Here is a 13017-nt window from a genome sequence, read left to right on the forward strand (position 1 = left end):
AGGGAGAGATGAGGCTGAAATGTGGGTTGGGCATTAAAGAATTTCTTTTCTTTCTTGAGTTAGGAAGCTGTAAATAATTTTTATGTGTCTATGAGTTAGGAAGCTGTAAATAATTTAGTAGGCACTGGGGAGTTACAGAAGGTTTCAAAGCAAGAGAGTGATGGGATTGGACCTGAGCTTTAGGGAGACGGATCTGGCAGCCCTGTGAAGCATTGTTTGGAGTGGAAAGGAAGACGATGCAAGGACTCTGGTTATGAACTGTGGCTATCCAGATGGAAGCCTGAAACCTTGGACTGGAAAAAGAATGGGAGGTTCTAGCAGGAGTCACTGTAGATACATATCAGTCTGCATGGATGTGTACTTCCTTCTGGGGGTCAGAGGATGGAAGAGTGGAGGGACAGGCTGCAGTAGAAAGCAGTATTGGGAGGATTGGGTTTTAGTCATGGTTTATTTCCACGAGGACTTAGTGGAAAGTCCAGATGGGCATGAAAAGCTGAAGGGTGGAAATGAAGTCCTTAATCCAGGAAAAAGTTGCTTCTAGTGATCTGACCCATTGCTCATGCTCTAGGAGCAAAGGAAAGCCTCAGGGAGAGGGAGAGAGGCAAGAGAATTGCAGGACCGAAGATAAGGACCATCTTAGAAAGAGAGGGTAGAGGGAACCTTTGGTAGAAGCCAGAGAACCAAAAGCTGAGCCTGTCCCGAACGTCCCAGGGGAGGGAGGAGCCATGATCTCAAAGCCAAGACGTATGTCCACTGCCTAGTTCCTCTTGCCTTTTTTCCATATTCTGTGTCTCTTTATAGACACACACACACACACACACACACACACACACACAGCTTTCCTCCCACCCTCACTGACCTGAAGCTATAGTTACACTAAATGAACATCCGCATATAAGCAGACACTCTCCTTTCTCTGCATTTCAACAAAAGTTAAGAGCCTCAAGTAGGGAATGACATTTTTCTTTGGAAGTATGGCAGCAGTTCTTGGAGCGATAGCATTAATTGGGGGCATAGGGTACACCTTTCCTATCCTAAAGTCTGAGATGTCTTTTACTGTTCCAAAGAAGAAAATGTGATTTCTCTTTTATCTTTGTGTGAGACAATGTGGATTAGGATCTCTAAATTACTGGATGACAAAAAGCAGAACTAAATGGGCCTTCCTAAAGTGGAACTCTGGGATCAAATCCACAGAATAGAATGCATTGAGGACCTCTGCATGTTAATTTTCAAATGATCAGTAAAGACAGGCTAGATAAACCTTGGTGATAAAAGCATCATTTCTTTTGAGCAGTGATTGTTTCATCTTTGTTGGGATAGGAGGGAATGTGTCAAGAGCTATGAAGATTTGAAGAAGAAATCTGACAAACAAACAAAAAAAATGTTGTGAAGAGGACAGCCAGAATGGGGCAGTGCCTGGACAACATGTCACTTGCCAAGTGGTTAAGAGAACAAGGCCAGCAGACTTAAAGGGCCATTTAATCTTCTGCTCCATTGGACAAAAACCAAGGCCAATGGTTAATAATTAAGGAGAACAGGATTTTAAGGAAGATATTTCCAGAATAGCATGGACAGCCTGCAATGCAGCGGGTCTCCTATCCCTGTCTCTTTGCCAAAGGAGAGTTACTGACATGCTCTTTGTGATGGGAGGGAGATTGGTAGAGAGATGAGTTCTGTGGTCCTTTATAACTAAGGATATCCAGCATGTTCCTGATTTTTATTACACAGGGATCTGTGTTTTATATGATCTGCATTGTAACTCCAGAGGGAGAGCTATGGTGTTTGTCAGGATTGGGGTCATGAGTCTTTTAGTGGAAGCGTTCATGTCCTTCCTGAACGGCACTGTCTTTGTGTTTAAAGATGAGGAGCAGACGGCATTGGGGTGAGCAGCTGCACATCTGGCTTTTCCATTAATTGGACAGACCACCCCATCTTCAACTTCCACACCACCCTTCCACACCTGCCTTTTTCCCAGGGCTCTGCCTTCTCCCACTTCTACAAGCTTGGCTTTCCTGACCCCCAGGCTGCTCGCTGTTTCTTGCAGACACACCTATACATGTATCCTCACACACATTCCCCCTCCTTGAAATCAGAGAAGCATTTTTTCAGCTGCTCCCATATAACATTTCATTACCACAATATTCTCTCTCAATTCTGAAATGGCGGTGGGGGAGAATCCATTTCTCTTTATACCCACTGAACGAACAAAGCTCAGCGCTAAAATATTTTTCTTCCGTTGTAACTGAAACGGCTGTTGGCTTCCGTCCCAAAAACCAGAAAGACAATTATACTTAACTGTTTAGAGATTTATAAATACCACACTGGAGTAGCCTCTAGGTAGTAACTTTAGATACCCAGCCCAATAATTTTCTTTTATTGGTTTGTGATTTAGATCTTATTTTGAGTCCTCTATAATAAGAGTAGTACATTTCATTAAAAGAGCTTACTAAACAATAAAGAAAATCTGGCTTAGGGCTCTGAGCAGGTCTCAAGTACAGAAAGGGGACTGCCCTGTTACATTTCTTCTGTGGACATCACAAGATGAATCTCATCACAAGAATCTCAGGTGCAGACGTATTTCAGCAAAGCAGCAATTGCAGCTGTTTTCTAAATGACTTCAACTTAGGAGAATTTTTCCTATATAGCGTATTTCATCACATGAGAGATCCTCTTTAACCCTGCCATTTACTATTCTGGTAATGTATTCCTAGCAAAAGAAACAAGGAAAAACAACAGCAGCAGCTGTAATAAGAGACTGAGAAACTTGGGCTACTTTCTGAACTCATGGAGGGTTTTATGCCCTCCATACATAAAAGACTTTCTTGGAGAGTGGATTGCAGAAGAAAAAGTAAAAACAGACAAAATAATCTTTTCCTTCCAATTGCATGCATGGAGGGCATCCCCACTCAGACCTGGCTTGGGACAACTGTTGTGAAGGGAAATCTTAGCTTCAGAGACAGAAAGCAGATGTGGGGTGGTGTTGGGGTTGGACTGAACTTAGGGTTTTAGCATCTGGCTCTCATGTGCCAGTTTACTCCTCAAAACTTGTGTGCCTGGTTAATGCCTCTTTAAAAAAAATGTAATTTTTTTTTTTCAGGTGAACTATACACCAGGCACATTCCTGTGTAATATCTTTTTTAATCTCCCTGACAATCTGCTGAGGGAGAGTTACCCCCTTCATTTTACAGATGAGAAAACAGAGGCTCGGGGAAATTAGGGACCTTTCCCATAGCCTCATAGCTAGTCAAGGGCACGTGGAGTTGATCTCCAAACATCTGATTTCCAAGTCCATGCTTTTCTCAGCACATCAGCCTGTCTCATAAAAGGCAAGTGTTATCCTGATGAGAATGGGCCTGAAGATATACATGTACTTTCAGGGGTCACGGGGGCACCACCAGGACAAACATTCAGGGGGATGAAAGTGCTCAAGGTGTGCCAGCCTCACTTCTAAACTGGTCCTTGCACCCAAGGGGCTGAAGTTTGTTTTCAACGGTTCTTGTCTCCATGAATCCCCGTTTTTTGAGCCATTGACCCTAGCTGTTCCAACAATGAGAGGTACTAAGATTCTGTTGGTTTGAGTCTTTCTTGCTACTACCGCTGGACAAACGAGTAAATCTGGGTGCAATGTGAAGCATTGTGCTTAGCCTGTCTCTGTGAACAGTATGACTGTTGGAGCCTTTCTTTTCTATTTTCCGTGTGAATACAGATTGGACTTTGGAGCTGTCAGGAAAAGGGTGGAATATTTGAGACCCAGCTGTTACTTTCTTTGTGAAGAAACTTAAAGAATATTTTCAGTTTTTATTTACTCCTTCCATGCTCAAGTGGAAGTTTCCATGACAGGCGGCAGATGAGAATGAAAAGACCACTGTAGTGCCCAAAGCCTAGGCTCAGAAAATGATCCAGAGATATTGTCTTATGGGGGGAAGCACAGCTGTAAAATCAGAAAAAAGTAAAGGAAGTCTTGTAATCCCATGGACCCTCTAAGACACCTCATGAAATTCTGGATAAGGATAGGTCAACTACCGTATCCTGAGTGTCAGTTTGGTTTGCATCCTATGCCTGAGGTTAGTGCTCCTGTTCTCTCCATAGTCTATGCTGTCGTAGAGGTAATGGGATCTATAGGCAAAAGGAACAGAAACAAAATAAGTTGTATGGAACAACTTTGACACACATACTTAATGATACAGGGCTTGGAACATTCCAGCGTATTCCTCATTCAGAGTGTGAGTCATTTCATTCAATACACCTGCTGTGAAGATAGCACAGATGCCTCAAGCTGGCAGATAAATCTAGCCAGTCATTCAGTGCATTTTTATCTTCACCCATTCTCTTATAGGCAGAAACTCATGAGCAGTCTTTAAAACTTTACTTCTTTTCTTAAAAGTGACAAGAGTGAAACTCCATATCAAGAAAAATAAAATAAAATAAAAAAGTGGCTCTGAGGCCAGACACAGTGGCTCACGCCTGTAATTCCAGCACATTGGGAGGCTGAAGTGGATCACCTGAGGTTGGGAGTTTGAGACCAGCCTGGCCAACATGGTGAAACCCCATCTCTATTAAAAGTACAAAAATAAGCCAGGTGTGGTGGCTCACATCTGTAGTCCCCGCTACTCTGGAAGCTGAAGCAGGAGAATCACTTGAACCCAGGAGGTGGAGGTTGCAGTGAGCCGAGATTGCGCCTTTGCACTCCAGCCTGGGCGACAGAGTGAGACTCTATCACAAAAACAAAACAAAACAAACAAACAAGCAAAACAAACAAACAACAAAAACAAAAAAAGTGACCCTGCAAAGAATCCAACTGATTTTTAAATGACTGTAGTTCTGGATTTATTGAACATTTAAGGATAGGGCTAGTCCTTAAATGCTTCAATTATACTTCATGGAATGGTCTGGAGGAAAATTATTTTCTGAATTCTAGAAAAGCAGGATAGTCCTTGAGCATCTTGTTACAGATCTCCAGGAGAGATGTTCTACCAGATGTTTTCAGTGCCCCATGGTTGCTGCCACGCAATGTGTTATAGGAAGGCAGAGGTGGCTTTGGGCTGTGGTAGTCAGGAAGGAATGCAGAGTAAAGGGACTGGGATTTGAAAATAAGTGTGATTAACATAAATAAAGGCATGTGGAAAAGGCTGAAGCTGAGTAATAGAAGGCATAGAAACAGGAAAGGCCAAGTGTATTTCGCAGAGGGTCACCTGGCTATTTGTGTACTAATGGTATAACCGAGGGACTTAAAGGGCTCACTATGTCAAAGGAAATGCTTGTCGGTGGGTCCACTGTTAACCTGAATAGATCCTCCAAAGAAGAGCCTGTTCTATTGTTTTGCTGACCTCTTCACTCTCACCAACTGCCAGAAATCTTTTTAAATGCTTAGCACAGCACCTCACACCTAGTAGACACTTAGTAGAGGTTTGTGGAGGGGATGAATACATGAATAAATGATTTAATCCTGCTGTTGTTTGCAGCCTGTTCTCTCTTAGCGTGCCCTCAAATGAGATAAAGCAGCCAAATACCTTTATTAAAAACCGACACTTTCCCTCCAGGCTTTAGTCTCCCTTCATTTGACAACTGGGCACTGGACAGGGGTTACAGAGATCAAGGATGTTGCACTTGTGTGTAGGACCCCTTGTCAGATGGCCAGGTTGTCTCTAGTATAAACTGTCCTATTCCCTTAACCTTTACTAATAGCTCCTGGTCCTCAACCTTTGACTGCCCTCGCTGGGTGTACTATTACACAGTAACAACCCACGGCCCAAGGCTGTAGGACTGAGACCTCCAAAGTTCAACAAAGGGCAGAAAATATCACTGCTTTCTCCTCGAGGGAGCTGTGAATGCTTCCTGAGAGCTTCCCTGGCCATGTAGAAATGAACATTCCTCTTAGCGGTAGACTGGAGCAGGAGGAACTTGGAAGATGGGTTTTGTTGCTCTGATTCACGATGGTGAATCACAAGCGTGGCTGTCAGAGTAATGATGCAGTCATGGAGGGTTAAAGAACAGGTTTTAAACCCTGGTTCTGTCCATCATATGCAATTTGACATAATCAAGATTCCAGATTTCATTTCCTCATCTATAAGATGGGGTTTATTAAAATGACCCCACCTCAAAACACCGAGGGATCAGTGTGTGAATACAAAGACATGATGACTACAGAAAAGTTATTAAACATCAAGGACTGTAGAAATAGCACTTTGCAGTCAAGTTCAGTCATGGCACATGTGGGGTCTGGAATGACAGCTTGGGTTTGAATCCCAGATCTGCCACTTACTAGGCCTGGGAAAATTACTTAACCTCTTTGTATCTCAATTTTCTCACTAAGAATACCAAATGCACCTGGCTCATCAAATGACTATGAGAATTCAATGAGATACAGGGCTTTCTATTGTCCACACAGTACCTTTAAGTAAGTCAGAAAAAGTCACTCTTGTCTCAAGACACCTTATTTTTATCTGCTGAAAAAATGGTGATAATGTACTAATATGTTTGGACACTACACTTTTCTATTGTCATAAATATGCAAATATACAATGACCATAGATATGAGTGGTACCCACTTAGATTAGCTACTGTGCAGTGCCCAACCTTCACAACCATACCTGGCAACCCTGAGTGAATGGCTGTTAAAGCACTTCCTACCTAGGATGGGAGAAATAAAGCAATGTTAGCTATTTTTGTTATTATTATTACAATTTTACTATTTTATTTAATCCCCTCGTGCTCCCAGATTAACAAATCATAAGTTAGGGTTATCCACTTGTACCTAGCAGCCAGAATTACTGTTGATCGGTTTGTCTATAAATATGCATAGAAAATAGATGATGATAGAAACCAACACACCTTTGGAAGATGAGCAGCCCAGGTGAGGTAGACTAACAAAAACCTACAGAGGAGTTGAGGAAGAACTAGGGCAGATGAACAGCGAGCATGGGGCTCTTCCCCTCCGTAGACAGGCTAGCATGGCGCCGCACAACCCGGCTGCTCTGTAAAGCAGAAGTTGGGACAGCTCGCTGACAAAAAACCTCATACACTTCCAACCTCTGGAATTTGGTTGTGGCAGGAGCCCTGATGCCGGTAAAGTGACGTCCTTCCAGAGCAGGACCCATGCTACTCCACCTAGTCGACAGATGGCACGTGGCCTCCCTCCTTTGCCTCTTTTTTTTTTTTTTCTTAAAACAGTAATTTTGGCTCTCAGCCAGAAAATCTATTATAGCATATTAATTCTCAATTGGGAAAGGGGTCTTGTACCCCTTTAAATAGCTAATAATAAATCTTCTCTGTGACCCTCCTCCTACTTCCTCATAGACACATAAATATATACAAATTTAAGAGGTTTACCTACCCTAATGATTTTCTTCCCCTCCAGGTTTATTGAGATACAACTGACAAATGAAAATTGTATGTATTTAAGGTTTACAACATGATGATTTGATATACATATACATTGTGAAATGACTACCAAAATCAAGTTAATGAACACATCCATCATCTCCCATAGTTACTATTGTGTGTGTGTGTGTGTGTGTGCGCGCGTGCACACCCAGGTGTGTATCATGAGGACACTTAAGATCTATTGTTTTTGCAAACTTCAAGTGTACTGCACAGTACTATCAACTGTAGTCACCATACTGTACATTACAGCCCAGAATTTATGCATCTTATAATGGTAAGTTTGTATTCTTTGACCAACATCTCCCCATTTCCCCTGACCCTCACCACAGTCCCTGGCCACCACTGTTCTACTCTCGGCTTCTATGAGTTTCAACTTTTTAGATTCCATGTATAAGTGAGATCATACAGTATTTGTCTTTCTACACCTGGCTTATTTCACTTAGCATAATGTTCTCCAGTTCATCTATGTTGTTGAATGACAGGATTTCTTTCTTTTTTAATGGCTGAATAATATTCCGTTATATATGTGTGTAGGTACATACACACACAGACCATATTTTCATCTACTCATCTATCAATGGGCACCAGTGGTTTCTATACCTTGGCTATTGTGAATAGTGCTGCAATAAACATGGAGGTACAGATGTCTCTTTGAGATACTGATTTCATTTCCGTTGGATATATACCCAGAAGTGGGATTGCTAAATCGTGTGGTGGTTCTATTTTTAATTTTTTATAGAAACTTCATACTGTCTTCTATAGGGCTGTACCAATTTACATTCCCAGCAGCAGTGTGCAAGGGTTCACTTTTCTCCACACCCTCACCAACACTTGTTATCACTTGTCTTTTCAGTAACAGCAATTTTAATGGGTATGAGGTGATATCTTATTGTGATTTGCATTTTTCTGATGATGAGTGATATTGAGTACCTTTTCATATCTACTTGTTGGCCATTTGTATATCTTCTTTATAAAGATATCTATTAGGTTCCTTTGCCCATTTCTTAATCAGGTTATTTATTTTCTTGCTATTTAGTATATGAATTCTTTATATAGGTGGGATATTAACCCTTTATTGGATAGGTGGTTTTAAAATATTTTCTCCCATTAGGTAGGTTGGCTTCTCACTTTGTTGATTGTTTCCCTTGCTGTGCAGATTTTTAGTTTGATGTAGTCCCACTTTTTTATTTTTGCTTTTGTTGCCTGTGCTTTTGGTGTCATATCCAAGAAATCATTGCTCAGACCAATGTCAAAGAGCTTTTCCCCTATTTTTTCTCCTAGGAGTTTTACGGTTTCAGATTTTACATTCAAGTCTTTGATCCATTTGATTTTTGTATATGCCGTAAGAGAAGTGTTGAGGTTTACTCTTTTGTATGTAAATGTTGTTTCCTGAACATTATTCATTGAATAGACTGTCCTTTCCCTATTGTGTGTTCTTGACACCCTTGTCAAAGATTAGTTGACCATAAAGGGGCGGATTTACTTCTGAACTAGCCCACTGGTTTTCAACCTTAGCTGCACGTTGTACTCACCTGGGGAACTTTTAACCTTCATGAAATGCTCAGGCCATACTCCAGAGCAATTAAATTAGACACTGATGCAGGCATGCATCGGTGATTCCAATGTGCAGCCCAAGTCAAGAAACCCTGGCCTAGCCCCTTACTTACTCAAGGAAACCATCTCTGATCCTTGTATAAGGGCAGCTGATTTACTAAAGCTTACATTTCCATAGAAATTTATCTTAGAAATTTATTTATAGAATAAATCATTCTCCTAGGCATGATCGCTAGGAGGTTTGGAAAGCATATAACAGACATTGTGCAAATGCAGGATATATGAGAAATTCACAAACTTCCACATGGTTCCCAGCAGGGAGCTAGTGGAGCTGGGAAAATAAACCAGGAGGTGTCCATTTGAGAGGTCAAGGCAGGTGGGCACAAACAATTCTTTGAATACCTAATCGGCAGAGGAAATGGAAGAATTTTGAAAATCAATCAGGCCATGGGCCTACAGGCAAGCAAGGAAGGTAAATAATAAGAACATCAGGGTGAGGTTTCACACTTAATCTATAAAACTACTTTTAATAGGCCCCTAGGTGATTATAAATTCATGGTGGCTTTCTCTTTATTGGGATTATATGGGTCTTTCCATATTTCCAAAGGAATCCCTTCCTATTATGTAGGTGTGTCTCCTTATTTATTTATTTGCATTTAAGATATTGAAACTTTTTTTTTTTAAAAAAACTCATTTCTATGACCATTAAGTATATACCATGCAAGGAAGCAATTGTCTCTATGTTATGAAATATTAAATCAAAATGCTTCCTGTTCCCACATGTCCCAGAGATAAATACAGCAGTATTTTGAAGCCCCTCTTGGAGCTGTTTTGCCTGCAAATTTATTGTTTTGTCTCCATTTTCAGAAAGGCCTGTTTTCTATGAAGTATAGCACTCTAGGTAGTTTTTAAGGCGCAGACTCCTCTGGAGTTGCCTGTGTCGGCAACAACTCTTATGTAGATGGCACACGAGGGATGGCGCGTTGATCGGCTCCTTTAAGATGACAAATGGGCAGAGAGTGTTATTGTCTTTGATTGCATGCCTTACATCATCTGTATGTAGGAATAAGAGGGCCATACTTTATCTTTAGCCATTTTATAAATATTTAAGTCCTTATAGTTGCCTAAAGATATTAAAGCATATTTTACCATAGTCGGAATATAAATATTATATATAGCACAAGATACCAAAGTAGTTTAATGAATTCATAATTTTCTGCTCACATTTATTGGAATGTGTTTTATGTTCCAAAAGTTCCATTTAAAGAATAAGGTACTGGCCGGGCGCGGTGGCTCAAGCCTGTAATCCCAGCACTTTGGGAGGCCGAGACGGGCGGATCACGAGGTTAGGAGATCGAGACCATCCTGGCTAACACGGTGAAACCCCGTCTCTACTAAAAAATACAAAAAACTAGCCGGGCGAGGTGGCGGGCGCCTGTAGTCCCAGCTACTCGGGAGGCTGAGGCAGGAGAATGGCATAAACCCGGGAAGCGGAGCTTGCAGTGAGCCGAGATGGCGCCACTGCACTCCAGCCTGGGTGACAGAGCCAGACTCCGTCTCAAAAAAAAAAAAAAAAAAAAAAAAAAAAAGAATAAGGTACCATTCTACTCCCTGACAACACACCAAGCATTGGCCAGTGTTGGGGGTGGGCTCTGAGTTCCAGTGTGGGGAAGATTCCATTAGGAAGCAAGGAGGCAGGAAGTCTCATCCCTGGAATATATTTCCTCTATCTTTAGGTCTAAATGTGTGTGTCTGTGTGTGTGTGTATATTTTTCTGAATAAACAATTCTGGTGCTTATTTAAGTCCTGCAGCGTTTCAAAAAGAAAACTTTTATTGCCCCTTTCTTCTATTTCAAGGAGATTAATTCAAAAAACATAAGTAAGAGCAATAAAGATGAAATTTGCAATTTCTCCATCCCCCCGTCTCCAACTCGCTTTTGTAAACAGGGACACAGATTCTATTTGCCAGTATACAATGGTGATCCAGGGGCTTCATGTGGATGGTGACTTCCCAATGCATTTTCAATATTTCTCCTGAAATTAAAGAGTTCCAAGTTGCGTTTTCCTTTTCCTAAATGCAAAAAGACGACAGGTAGAATATTACTGCACCTCTTTTCAATTTTCCGGTGAAATATAAAGGCTTTCTTCTTTAATATTTCACAAAGTTCCTCTAGTTCCCAGTGGGAGTCTATGCTGGGTAATGTTTGCTAATTACCAACAACAAAACTAGACATACAACGTTGGTAAATTACCTGACCCTTTCCTTTTTAATGAGACAACAAGGATTTCGCGAAGTGATGTTGTTTCACTGGTTAATGGTGTCAGCAATGTTGTAATTGTGGGTTGAGACACATTAGCTGAACAACCACATGTAGAAAGGGCCTTCTCTCGACAAGCCGTTTGGAGACTAGAACCATATTATCATTAAACCTCTGTCATTTGCATGCTGCTAATCACTTACTTTATTATCCTGTGTATCCATTGTCTTTCTTTAATTGCTCTTTAAATTAAAATTAAAAATAGTTCTAAAGCCCACAATGGCTGGGATAGCATCTTGATTATGAAGATAACTTCAAGAAAATGGAGTAACTGGTTATATATTACCTGGATTATGAGAGTCCCATTGTTATGTACTGTGCCTGCAGGCCTCAGGGGCCTAATTGTGGTGGTTTCTCTTCCTTCAACCCATAGTGTTTGTTTAATAAATGGTTATTTATGGTCTTCTCAGCCATTAGAGCAACTTTGGAGACAGTACATCCTTCTCCTTGGTTTGGGAAGTAAAGTTTCGTCCTCTGGGCAAAGGTATAAAACTGAATAAAAAAATCTGGATCTACACTAGAGCTTGTGAGGGAGTCTGAAAGGAGATCCTCTGGATTCCCTTTGCTAGCTTATTTTGTTGGAAATCACTTTTAAAATTTGGGGTCATGAAAGAGACATAAATCTCAAAGCTGAGAGGGCCTTAGAGTCATTCTTATTTTACAGATGAAGACACCAAGGGCCACAGCCATTGCCATGACTGTGATTGCATGGCAGCAAATGAATGATTTGACTGTTAGCAAATGGAAAGGATGCAGGGCTCCTGGAGGGAGAATCATGCCTTAGGGGCTACTCCTGAGAGAGGATATGATGTCGTGCCTGGAGTTGTGATGTGCAAGCTACATGGTTGTTGTGGTTTAATGTATTTGGTGTGCATGTCTTGTATGAAATGTTGATATGTTTGTTGATACAGACAATGTGATAGGATCCTGGAAGAGAGGGCTCCTGTGTTCCACTTCCTTAAAATAATAGCCCCATGAATGACTCTACAGACATTCCTGAATATTGAGTAGCTAAACACAGAATTATCATGATTTCAATATTATGTATGATGCACAATAATCTAAAGGGATTGGGAACATTGCTACTACCTCATTTTACAGATAGGAGAACTGAGTTTGGATAAGACGTGGAATCCTTCTACATTCTTACAGAGAGGTAGGAGTTGACCTGGGACTAAAACCCATGTGTTTTGTTTTCTCTGTCAGCTTACAACCCTGTTGTTGATAAATAATAATTAGTACTGATGAAGTACATGCTCTGTGCCAGGTGCTGTTGTAAGCACTTTCCCTGTATTATTATTATTAACTCATTCAATCTTCATGACATCTTCCTCTTTCATTTTGCAGATGAGGAAACTGAGACACAAAATTTAAATAAATTGCCCCAAATCACAAACTAGAAACAGAAAGAGGAAGGACCCAAACTCATTCAATGTAGCCACAGTGTTCAAGTTCTAGACCGCAAATGGTATGACTTATTTCAGGTAGTGGTCAAAAGTTATTGACCATGCTGTACAGAGAGATGCTCAGAGTCAAACCAGCACCAAACCCTCGTCTAGTGAAGATTTATGTGTGTATGTATGTGGGAATGCCTGACCCCAAGATCCAAGATCCCAGTTACATATTCATCTGCCAGCATAAACATATATACAGGAAACACTTTAACACTTAAGAAAAAAAAAATCTTTCTTTCAAAGAACTATCAAATGTTTGGAACCTTGGCACTATCTTGGGCCAGGCGTCTTGTCTCTAGAACCATTCA

General features: G+C 41.0%; 1 protein-coding gene across 22 annotated transcripts in view; it reads left to right on the forward strand.

Annotated features, from left to right (window-relative positions):
* KCNMA1 (potassium calcium-activated channel subfamily M alpha 1) overlaps positions 1 to 13017 on the forward strand; it is a 762662-nt gene that overhangs the window by 693825 nt on the left and 55820 nt on the right. The window lies entirely within an intron of this gene.

Source organism: Macaca thibetana, chromosome 9 (genome assembly GCF_024542745.1).
Source record: "Macaca thibetana thibetana isolate TM-01 chromosome 9, ASM2454274v1, whole genome shotgun sequence".
Lineage (NCBI taxonomy): Eukaryota > Metazoa > Chordata > Mammalia > Primates > Cercopithecidae > Macaca > Macaca thibetana.